The 11127-nt window shown below is 38.0% G+C and overlaps 1 non-coding gene across 1 annotated transcript; it reads right to left on the minus strand.

Annotated features, from left to right (window-relative positions):
* Positions 1-3262: 3262 nt before the first annotated feature.
* Positions 3263-3334, minus strand: Trnap-ugg (transfer RNA proline (anticodon UGG)). The gene has a single exon. It is a non-coding gene; the product is annotated as a tRNA-Pro (tRNA).
* Between the last annotated feature and the right edge of the window lie 7793 nt (positions 3335-11127).

Raw genomic sequence — 11127 nt, forward strand, 5'->3', positions numbered from 1 at the left:
TGCGTTTGACGTGTATACTAGTCGTCGCTTGTATTTATTTACACACTCCATGACCTAACCCTATCAGAGATTTCTAAAACTAAATTTCGCAGTTAACTGGTTAAATATTAATATTTCAAGCTTATTTATACGCTTCTTGGAAAACCAGAAAAATTTCAGAATAACCAAGGAAATTATAATATGTGTAAAATACAGAATGTTTAATTAATGTATCATTCATTTTGATCCGTTTTCCGTATTCGACGATGCAGATTGAAATTCTTATATTCTAGAATTCAATCACTATTTCTGGAGAATTCTAGTGTAACGAAGCGCGTTTCATTTTGTTCGTCTCTTCGGCATTTTGACGCTCGTCGTCTTTCAGCGACGTCGCACAAAAACCCGCACGTTTTGGAAAACGCAAAGATCTACGACGGAGGAGCCTTCTCATTGTGAAGCAGACCGCATTGTGAAATCGGCTGCATTTCCAGCGACGTTTAGCCACCGCAGCTACGCGCACTATGTTAGATCAATGACGCGAGAATAATTTCGCTGCACCGCCCACAAACACGGGAATCTTTTACCTGAATTCGATTTAGAACGCACACACGAGCTGCGATGAAATTCACGAGCACAATGTGGGAGTCATTGACGAGTTGCGAACACGGGAACTTGTCATCGCCAGAAAGCAATACTCGTATCGGAAGGGACTTTCGAATTGAGGAGTTGAAATGGAAAACGATACAAATGTCAAAAAAATGAAAAAACGATATTTTTAGTGAGAAAGAGAATATAAATTCTACGTGGAATATAACGAAAAAAGGTTAAAACTGCCAGAATAATATTGACTAAATTGTAGTTGGAAAAGATTCAATCTAATCAATCGGATACATTTTTTACGATTTATTCTCGCTCTAAATCTGTAAATGTGGTATAATCTCAAACTTTATAATATTCAAGCGATAAATGATACAAAATACTGAAATTGACAAAAATGAGATATTTGTTTCTAATAGAAATCTTTATTCCCGACACTTAGGTATATCGTTTATCATTTTAACTTCTCAATTGTTAAAAATCACCCTGTCTTCCTTGTTTACAGGTGAAAATTTATCCTTTCAGACTATGGGAAGTGCTTTCTTTTTATTTAGTTCTTACTAAATATAATGTTATCGCGCTTTTCTATTATATTATTGGACTCGAACGAAAGAAAAGAATCCAGGAGAAATACCAACTACGAGGGAATTTCTTAAACTCGATAGACGGGTTTCGGTATATCTGGTATAGGAGTAGTGACTTCCGCAAGGTGACCCGGTTTTCTGTGAGTTTCTACGAAGAATATAATAGAGACACAGTTTCGACGAGTCATTAAGCGATCGTTATACATAGCAGGTGCCTACTTTTATCGTTTTCCCTTTATACCATTTGATTTTCTTATTAAACCGTGAACTACACGTGTCTTAAGCATCTGCGTTCGTCTAATTTCGCCCCGCAAGTTTCAGGAAATTACTGTAGGCTCCGTCGAATCGGTTTAACCGAAAAATGTAGCTGAGCGTGACGATCGAGTACTTTGGTAACCCTGGCATCGAAGAGTTAACAATCGAGAACGAAAAAGAAAACCATTTGAAGGCTACAGGGAAAGCATACGATAAGTTATATTTCCGATAAGTCATATTTCTTACAAACAAGTAAAGCTTTGAAATTTCGATATAATGTCAATAAATGTTATATATTACCAAAATTGTCTGTATATTCGATTTTGGAGTTAAATACATGTCTTTTCATCCTCTTTAATATTTCCAAACTATTTCTCGTCGTAATATTATAATAGGGAAAATATTAAAATATTGTCTACCTTAGTTGTATCTCTGACCTGTGTAAAACTTCTACCTATTTTGGAAAGATTAACAGATTGTTTTTATTTTCAATGACTTTATATCAAGATTCTCTTGTTTAATCGTAAAGTGATATTAAAATCAGAGAACCAACGTAATAATATCTACTGATTTCCCTACGGGATTACAATGTTCCGTTTCCTTCACGCTTCAGGCATCATATACATAAATATCACATACAATGTAACAAAATCATATATATACATATATGAGTATATCCTAAACGTACATATATTATATGTACTTTATAAGCTATAAAAAGTATGAATCAACAAAAATATACCTATCGTGTTCTTCTCTTGTGATTATTTTATTTTAATAGTTAATTATTATTATTTTAAATTATTTTTAATATTATTAATTTAAAAATTATTAATATTATTATTAATAATTTTTATATATTTTTAATATTATTATTAAATATTATATTTTATTATATTATTAAATATTATTATTAAATATTATTAATAATATTTTTAATATTATTATTAATAATTTTTAAATTAATAATATTAAAAATTATTATTAATTTAAAAATGTTTATTTTTAATAACGTAAAGTTAGATACCACTTTACATTTATAATTTTGCCTGATTTTCCATCTATGAAATTCAAGCGTCGCCTCATTACGTACGTTACACGATCTACGTTTCTTACAATACGCTTTGTTCTTCGAGAAGCTCGTATAATTTTATTGTCTAGAATAGAAAATGAGAGATGCACTTTTTTCACTTTAATCATAGGATATGTACGTTAAAGACATTCGTACGCGTGCGTGTGTATAATCTAATATTTGCGTGTCTGAGATGATTATCTCGAAACGCCGGGATAATAAAATAGCAAAAAGCTAAAATGCAAATGAGCATCTGCTGCTGTGGCGGAGATTGATTTACGAGTGTGCAGCTCGTAACTGTTCAGCTTCCTCCCGATAGGTACGCGATGATATGCGAAAATCTCGACGCGGAGTTCGAATGGTTGACGAATGAAAATTTTGCAAACAATAAATACATCATACGAGATAATAATCACTGGTGTGTTGTTTTATACATGAGTTCAGTTTTTGAATACACATACGCGGGGAAAAAACAATTCGAAGATATAATTGTATCGTGATAACTAATTGTTCATAAAATTAGTTTATATTTTCTTTTTTACAACATTTTTAATTCAATCCCAAACAATTTATTTCCATCTGGTAGATCAATTGTAATAAATTGTAAACGCCAACTAATTGTACGGAAATAGAATGTACGTTGTTGTTGTATGCATTCCCCGATCGTAAAAAGTTGCAGTTTTAATTCGTGAAAAATAAACGTGTTACGTATGATACAAGAGAACTTAATAGCGTCAATATAAATATAACAATCGACGAAAAGAGAAAAAAAAATGGGCTCAGCCGGGATTTGAACCCGGGACCTCTCGCACCCAAAGCGAGAATCATACCCCTAGACCACTGAGCCGCTTATGAAAGATACTCACTTACTACAGTACGTGAGCGTTCAGCATAACATACTTTCGCGATTACAGATTGAATTAATTTGTTCGTTTGGTATGACGTTGCCTATTACGAAACGAACTGTTTGAACGATCGATCTCTCAATCATCTTAATTAAAATCCCACGTTTGATATGTAATTTCAACTTCTCAGTTGAATATATTCTACGATATATATCGAATGTGAATAATTTTATAGTAATTAAATATTTGATCGATGTTACAATAATTAATATTTCTAATCATCGCGTGTTTAATTATCTGCTTGCATGCTTTTAATTATGTATTTCATCAAATATTCGTCTCTTTCGTATATAAACGCTACACACACACGAGACGTAGCCTGAGTCATCTGAGTGAAAGTATACTCACAGAACCATAAATGCGTAATGTTGTGTCTTCTTAGACATATAGTATAGTGAAGATTTTAAGTTTGGAAAGATATTCTGGAACGGTTGATAATAAATGTGGAAGTAAAAGTGGAAGTAAAAGTAGGTACTTCGCTTATAACGTCTTTTATCGCGCACATCGAAACCGAGTGTCAGATAAACTTAGCAACGCGATTAAATTACGAATGGAGACGACATACGTCGGTTGCTTGGCTGAAATTGGTTGAAATTCATCAGACGACCAGGTCGAAATTGCGAACCATATAATGTAACGTGTGTCCGTGCCATGTGCAACCGAATAACTTGATTACAGGGTACACCTGCCTATTTTTGACCTCTAGTTATACCGCGATCACACCGATCACTATGTTCCATTCGGTTGATTGGACAAGTAAGTGAAATATCGATGGGAATCAATTTTTTAAGAAACTAGGTCGAATCGTCCGGAGCATATTCAAAAAACGAATCGGTATGTAGTTACGCAGAAAGATGTATAAAGAAAACAAAGAACAGACCCCGTCGAGATTGATAGCAGATCGTAAAGTCTTCGTCCTATTTGTCATAATTAGCACCATGAAATAGCTACTTAATTTCGATCTCCCCTTTTGTAAAAGGACATTCTATTTGCATCACTCGCGGTGATGTCGCAAAAAAGCGCGTATTGTGTGCGGCCACTTCGATCAAGCAACGCGAGAACACCCTTCGAATAGGCTACGAACCCGACGTGCAACTACAGCTGGTCACGAAGGGTCGGGAGATTTGTAGTCGTTCCATGATTGCACACAAGTCTGGGCGAGGTAAAACCTAATCTAGCAGCGGCTTACTGAATCCGTTGTTTCGATTCCAGTAGGACTCGAGGCAATCGACGAACCGAGAGATAACCGCGGCAACTATTCGATCGATGACGAACTTTCCGACGGACGAATTTTACCAATGTTCCAAGTTCTATAGATTTCTTCAGTGTCTTTCGTAACGTTACGTGAGCGCAGATCCAGCGACTTTGCGCGATGCTTCTTGTTAACAGAAGTGGAGAGTATTTCTGTGGTTGAAGATTGTTTCCTCGCTGTCGTGCGAGTATTGATTTTACCTAGCACGCTGAGCCAGACGTGAGATTCAGGTTAAATCGGTCACCATGTTTTCGGAACTCGCTTTCTTTATTCTTGAAAAAGTGTACAAATCGTAGACGATAGGAAAACGTTTCGACTCGACGATCACTCGAGTGACCATGCGCGTTCCTACGCGCCTTTTAACGCCACTTTAACGGGTCCCGATACCGATCTACCCATGTTCCCTCGGCTGGGGGCAGCTATTTTTTCACGGCGATACATCGCTCCGGAGGAAATCCGAGTCCACGATTGGTTGGCTCTTGGACGAAGAAGCGAAGCGACAGCTTGCTGATCGTGTCTGTCCTCGAAGATCGACCATGCCTGTTCCTTAAATCTCGTCGAGTCACCGCGCTAATCCTTATTTAACCCCGGAGTCTATCGGCAAGATCGAACATGGGGATTAACTTAACCGTTTCGGCAACAATGAGGCACACTAGAAGACATCACTTAGCGCGGGCTACACCTTCGTCCGACGGTATCTTGATCGAAGCTACACACAAGAGATTGGGGGATCACCTGTAAAATTGTCAGTCCTCGTGGAGATACGTGTCAGCGTAGACCATTCTGTAATGGAAATTGAGTAAGGAATGCAATTAGCGGGAACACTGGGCCTACGAAAGCGACAATTAGTGGTGACACGGTTGACAAGCCGCCGGTACTTAGACAATGCGATAATAATGATCGTTGTCAACGGAATATCGGAACAAAGATATCTAGAGCATGCCGATACGCGCTAGTTAATTGCAGTCCTTTGATTTACTGGCGATGAAACGATCAATGGAACTCTTGTGAACGCGAACTTCTTCTTTTCGTTAGTTTCTACGTTTCTTTTTAATTTGAAAATAACGAATAGTCGCAATTAGCGCTATATTCGATTATTAGAACTAAGATAAGTTTGCGATTCCAGTTGACTTAGAGCGAACGCGCGTCGTAATAATTATTCGCAGCGGTGAAAATCGTTAACGTTTCAAGTTTAATTAAACGAGCCGCCCGTGCCTCTAAAATCAATGAACGGTCACGTTACACGCAACGAACATCATCGCGTTTCAAGTGTTGGCCTGTTAATGAGGAATTTGCATAATATTAGCCACCCTTCGACGTCGAATTAATGTCCCTCCTCGACGGTGACATAATAGCGGGACAATGAGCATCAGGTCAGGGGACTGTGCTTTAACCGGTTATAAAAAATCGTGCCCACTTATATCTATGCTAATTTTATTTGCTAGCGAGACCAATCATGCCATTAAATCAGCCGGTCGCAAATAAATGTGCTGTCCTCCGAACAAGAATTAATTGACAGCGTCAAAATTTAACGTACAAATGTTGGTAATTAGTACATATTTTTTGCCTGTTCGAATAATAGCTCGATATAAACGAACTTTAATGGAAGTTCAATGGATGAAATTAACTGTTACACATGAAAGTAGTTCTATTCCTATCTTCCACTAAATTACTAACCGAAGGTTGAAAATAGCATCGTTAATGCAATATGCGTAGAAAAAGATCTTTTTTCGCTCTTATTGTCTGTTAACTTTTACTCTGGAGTGGCTGAAAGTATCGGCCAAAGGCATAATTTTTGTCGTTTATTTGGTCGCTTTTGTTCCTCCCTCTGGCGGAAACCAGAGGGGCCATTTAATTAGCTTAGGACCTTCCATTGAATTCATCTTCTTGAAAATAAAACGGCGGCCCGCTTCAACGTAACGAGGGCCATACAATTACGGTCCTTCTTGACTTCGTCATTCTCTTCCTAGTTTCTATACGGACGCGCCCTTGCCACTGATAAATTCTAGATAACAACGTCTCTCTCAGTTCACAGTCTTTCGGTTGACTCTGCCTTTCTTGGAAAATACCGACGCTTCTTCGAGTTTCGCCCGATACCATCCACAAATGGTTCGGGAAAAGCAAGTTTTCGCGGGGCGCAAGATAAAATTACAGCATGAATTCAGTTTTACAGGAAACTTGAACGTATGACGAATGCCCGGATTTCGAATTTAATTAAACTTTAAATTGAAAATTCGAGTTCCCAAATGCTTTATCCTGTTCGCGTGTTCCACGTTTCGTTTTATCAACGACACGTGTATTCCGCGATATGTGGGACGCAATATGGAATACAGCGAGTTTAGAGAAAGGAACAGGATAAAAAATATCTAAAAGATATGAGAAATTTTTGATTGCGGATTTTTCCACGTTTCATTTACTCTTTTCTCATTAAGGGGTTTTTTCATTAGAAAAGCTAAGCTTGTAATGCGAGTCGCGAAGCAATGATCGTCGCGTTCCAACCTGCATTTAATACCTTTGCTTTCCCGCGGCATCGTATTTTTTATGGATACTATGTGTGCTTTAACCATTGATAACCCGCAGTGCAAACGTTACCTGGGAACGTTTATTAATCGCATCAGAGACAGTATTATATTGTCGGCTATTTGTTGTCTAGAGGGACAAAGCTGCAAGCATGCATGATTTATAGCCGTATGGAAGTTTCGTGCACTTATTTTGGCAGAAGTTCCAATCAGTGACGATGATTAATTGTTCCGCGATCAATCGACGCTGCCTACCCTGGTAGTCGATACTTATACGTCACAAATCGTATATCGTTAAACTTTATAATTTCCCGGGGGATCCATGCTTGTGATCTTCCTCATTGGATCGGGTAAAAATCGAAGAAAATTCGCGAGACATTGGTGGAACGATGAAGATAGAATCGCAAGTGTTTTCGTTATATAGTTGGATTTAGCTCGGTAGACAATTTTGAAGAAACAAGTTCAAGAAATTCTTCGTGATTTCGTGTGATAGGTTAACCCATTTGTATTCATAGCTGAGTGGTCAATAGTAATTGAGGTGGGATAATGAGCCCATTAGTATGTAATACAACAAGCGATTAGATAGCCTGAGAAATCGATGTCTTTTCGTAAGAGGTTACGCTTTGTGTTAATGGTTATCGTTTACATACTGTATAGATAACTGATATATAACTGATATTTAAACTTATCAAGTGACAAACATGTTATGTAAGTAAGTTTCATATATATGTATATATATGTTGTAGGAATGTACTGATTCTCTTCATTACCTATGATCTCTTGTTTGTATACCTAATAGTTCATATTCAACAAAAGTTCATTTTAATTGGGCGCTAAATAAAATTTCGTACTAGCAAATGATAAATAGAGTCCTTTCTTTCTTGTTTTCAAAATTTAGGATGAATGCAATGGATAAAAAATTCTCAAGCTCAATGGAAAATCTTATGCCTCAGGAGTACAATTTTGGGAACATAAAATTATAGGAAGATCGTGCTGAAAATACGCTGTTTGCAAGGCAAGGAAAAAGAAAAGTGAAACGGTATGGCTGTAAAAAGAGTTTGGTGGCATATCGTGTATCAAAATCTTTTAAAGAGTGTAACATATTCAGAAAAATTCAGGAACTTTAAATCTTCTATATATATATATATCATAATCTTCTATAATATGTGCAGTGATAATATGAGCAACTTCAGGAAAGCATGAAATTACTTGCCTGTACCATTTCTTTAATATAAAAACTAAGCTGGAGCAAATTAAATTTTCTATAATATAATTAGATCAGAATGGTACTTGTTATGTGCAGTGATAATATGAGGAGCGTTAGGAAAGCATAAAATTTAATTTGCTTCAGCTTAGTTTTTATATTAAAGAAGTGGTACAGACAGGTGGGATAAGGACGAAAGAACTATGTCGCGTATGAACTAAATGCAGGAATCGTGGAATTCAAAATGACTCCCATAATTACGTGCAGTAGTTTGCGTTCTCAAGAGTTGTCGCCTCTCCAAGAACTTCTAAATGTCCTGGTGTTTCTTAAACGAGAATACTTTCTCGGTATGGTTAATGTCGGCTGTTCGTACGATCGATGCCCCAAGATTCTTCATTTCCCATCAACTTTTAATTTCGTTCCCGAGTTGACCTTTCGATAATCTCATTTCCAAAGAACTATGACGTCTCTCTCGCGAAGATTTAACAATTCCCTTGTCCCTCGTCTTCGAAATCGCTTCTTTTATCGTCGATAAGAGGATATTTGCGCGGTGTCGCGTATATGTACATGTTTCCTCTCCATAGCGCCACTGTTTATCGTAGATTGCTTTGCCTCTGATAGCTTATCGCGTGGCTGAGACGGGACCCGGGTCTACTGGCGAAGCGACGCTCGATCGACCTATTTTCCTTGGTTCGAGGGTTGGAAGGTTGTTTCGCAAGGGCGCACGTTCCGACGCTCTTTGTTCACGAAATTTAGCCTTGGGTTTCGTCTCAAAGACATCGAAGGGGACATGGTATATTTCTCCATATACCTTTCAAGAACATTCGATAGTAACTACCTCGATTTTTGGAATGTAATACTGTTTCGTAACTTATCTATGCTTATGCTTGTGTCATTCGAGACGTCTTTGAGCAAGAAATTCACCTCGAAGATAATTCCAAGATTACTTTGAAGCAACAGAAAAGCTTTGCATACCAGTAGCAATACAGTATTTTCAAGCCTTCTTTTACTATTCAATGCAAGGATATAATCGAGCAACGAAAGAAATGTTATTTGCTCGTGGCACGTTCAATCGTTCTTATTTATGTCACTGATTTACGATAACAAAGACCATGTTTGTATAATGTGCTCTTCCGTTTGAAGTAATCTGAAAAGTGCTCGGTTACGAATCGATACCAGTCGTATGGTGTTCCGTTCATGAAATGTCTGCGGCAAACCAAGCGGAATTCGTTATCGATACTGAAATTCGGCGAGATTCTTTCGCATCGCGTGAAAGTGGCACTCGTAAATCATACTAAATGCCGACGTGACGGTACGAATTATCGCTAGTAAGGCTCCTTCGGGCTAAGGGGAGAGACTGATTGCCCGATTTTCTTTTCACTCGGTGGTACTCGACCGAAGGAGTGCACTTAATTAATGGTCGCCCCTTCCGCCAACCTCCCTCAGGCTTAATAGCATTGTTACGTGGCATATGTTTACGAATTGGGCACACCGCCGCTTGTTCCAGGTTCGATTCGACGATTCGACCTGGCAAGTGAACCGTTAAAGCCACATCAAGTAGCTTTAGTTTCTTTCCCTCTCTCCTTCTCATTGTTCGTCGCAGTCCGCTCTGCAGATTAAACGAGAATATACATCGAGCAGTTTAACTTCCTACGAGGTGCACACGAGCATTCTTAATTCTACTTGATGTCGAGACGTTCTTCAAGGAAGCGAAGAATTGCTCGTACAGTCGACGACAACGTACTGAGTTATTCGAGCCGTTTTAGTCGTTTGCTCCCACTTGGTGCTGGTTCGCCAGTTCGATTTCGTAATTCGTTTCGATCGAAACGGCCGACAATACGCTCGATGGTTTAGTCTTTAGTATTGCGAAAGTTGCTGGGTAACATTTAAAAACTCCTTGGTGAATTGATGCGATGGATAAATGAACGCATCGTATGATGTCATGTAACGTAAGAAATCCAAGAATCAAACATAACGTAATAACATAAAAACATACGAGTGCTTTTGGAAAAATTAATATTGATTTTTGTTGGGATGTACATATAATTCTACACAGGCTACCAAGTGTTGTGTACAAAGGGAAACATCATTCAGTAAATTAAGTTCACACTTAGACGCCACCACGTGTCTTCCAAATGACGATTCTTCTTCGCAAATTATTGCTATGTCAATGACGAAATATAGTATAGAAGGACCTTAGGTTGTGGACCTAAGCCAATAAAATCCTCGCGACGAGGGTCAACTTTTCCATTCCCCTAAACTCTAAACCAACCATGAGATCTCGTCTAGTTCACGCCCTGTAGATATTTGATGTCGACCCGAAAGATCCTTTCTCGTATTTACATTTCTGCGGTGTGTACAAGGTTATCCGACTGGCCACGTTAAACGGATTAAAAGGGGGTGTACGGCGAACCATCTCGCATTTTGACTCGCACATTACGATCCTTTAAGCGTGTCTGGTCTGCGTGCAAGCAACGTGTGTACACGGGCTTTATGTGTCACAGCGCTTAACGACGTTTCCTCAGGCTGTAATGAAACATACTGAGTGTATACGAGATTAAGAACGTCTTTTCTTCCCAAGGAAAGGGATCGAATCGAAGCAGTCTGTAAGAAGATTTAGACTTATAAAAGGTGAAAACGTTGTTGTTACACGAATGAGATATAACGTTCGATTGTGAAGGTTGAATCTAAATCTTGAAAATGTATTAATGTCTTACTTTCGTGGAAAGATTGGAAAATTGTAAATGTACATTTGTTCGG

This window comes from Bombus affinis, chromosome 7 (assembly GCF_024516045.1).
Source record: "Bombus affinis isolate iyBomAffi1 chromosome 7, iyBomAffi1.2, whole genome shotgun sequence".
NCBI classification, from domain to species: Eukaryota; Metazoa; Arthropoda; class Insecta; order Hymenoptera; family Apidae; genus Bombus; species Bombus affinis.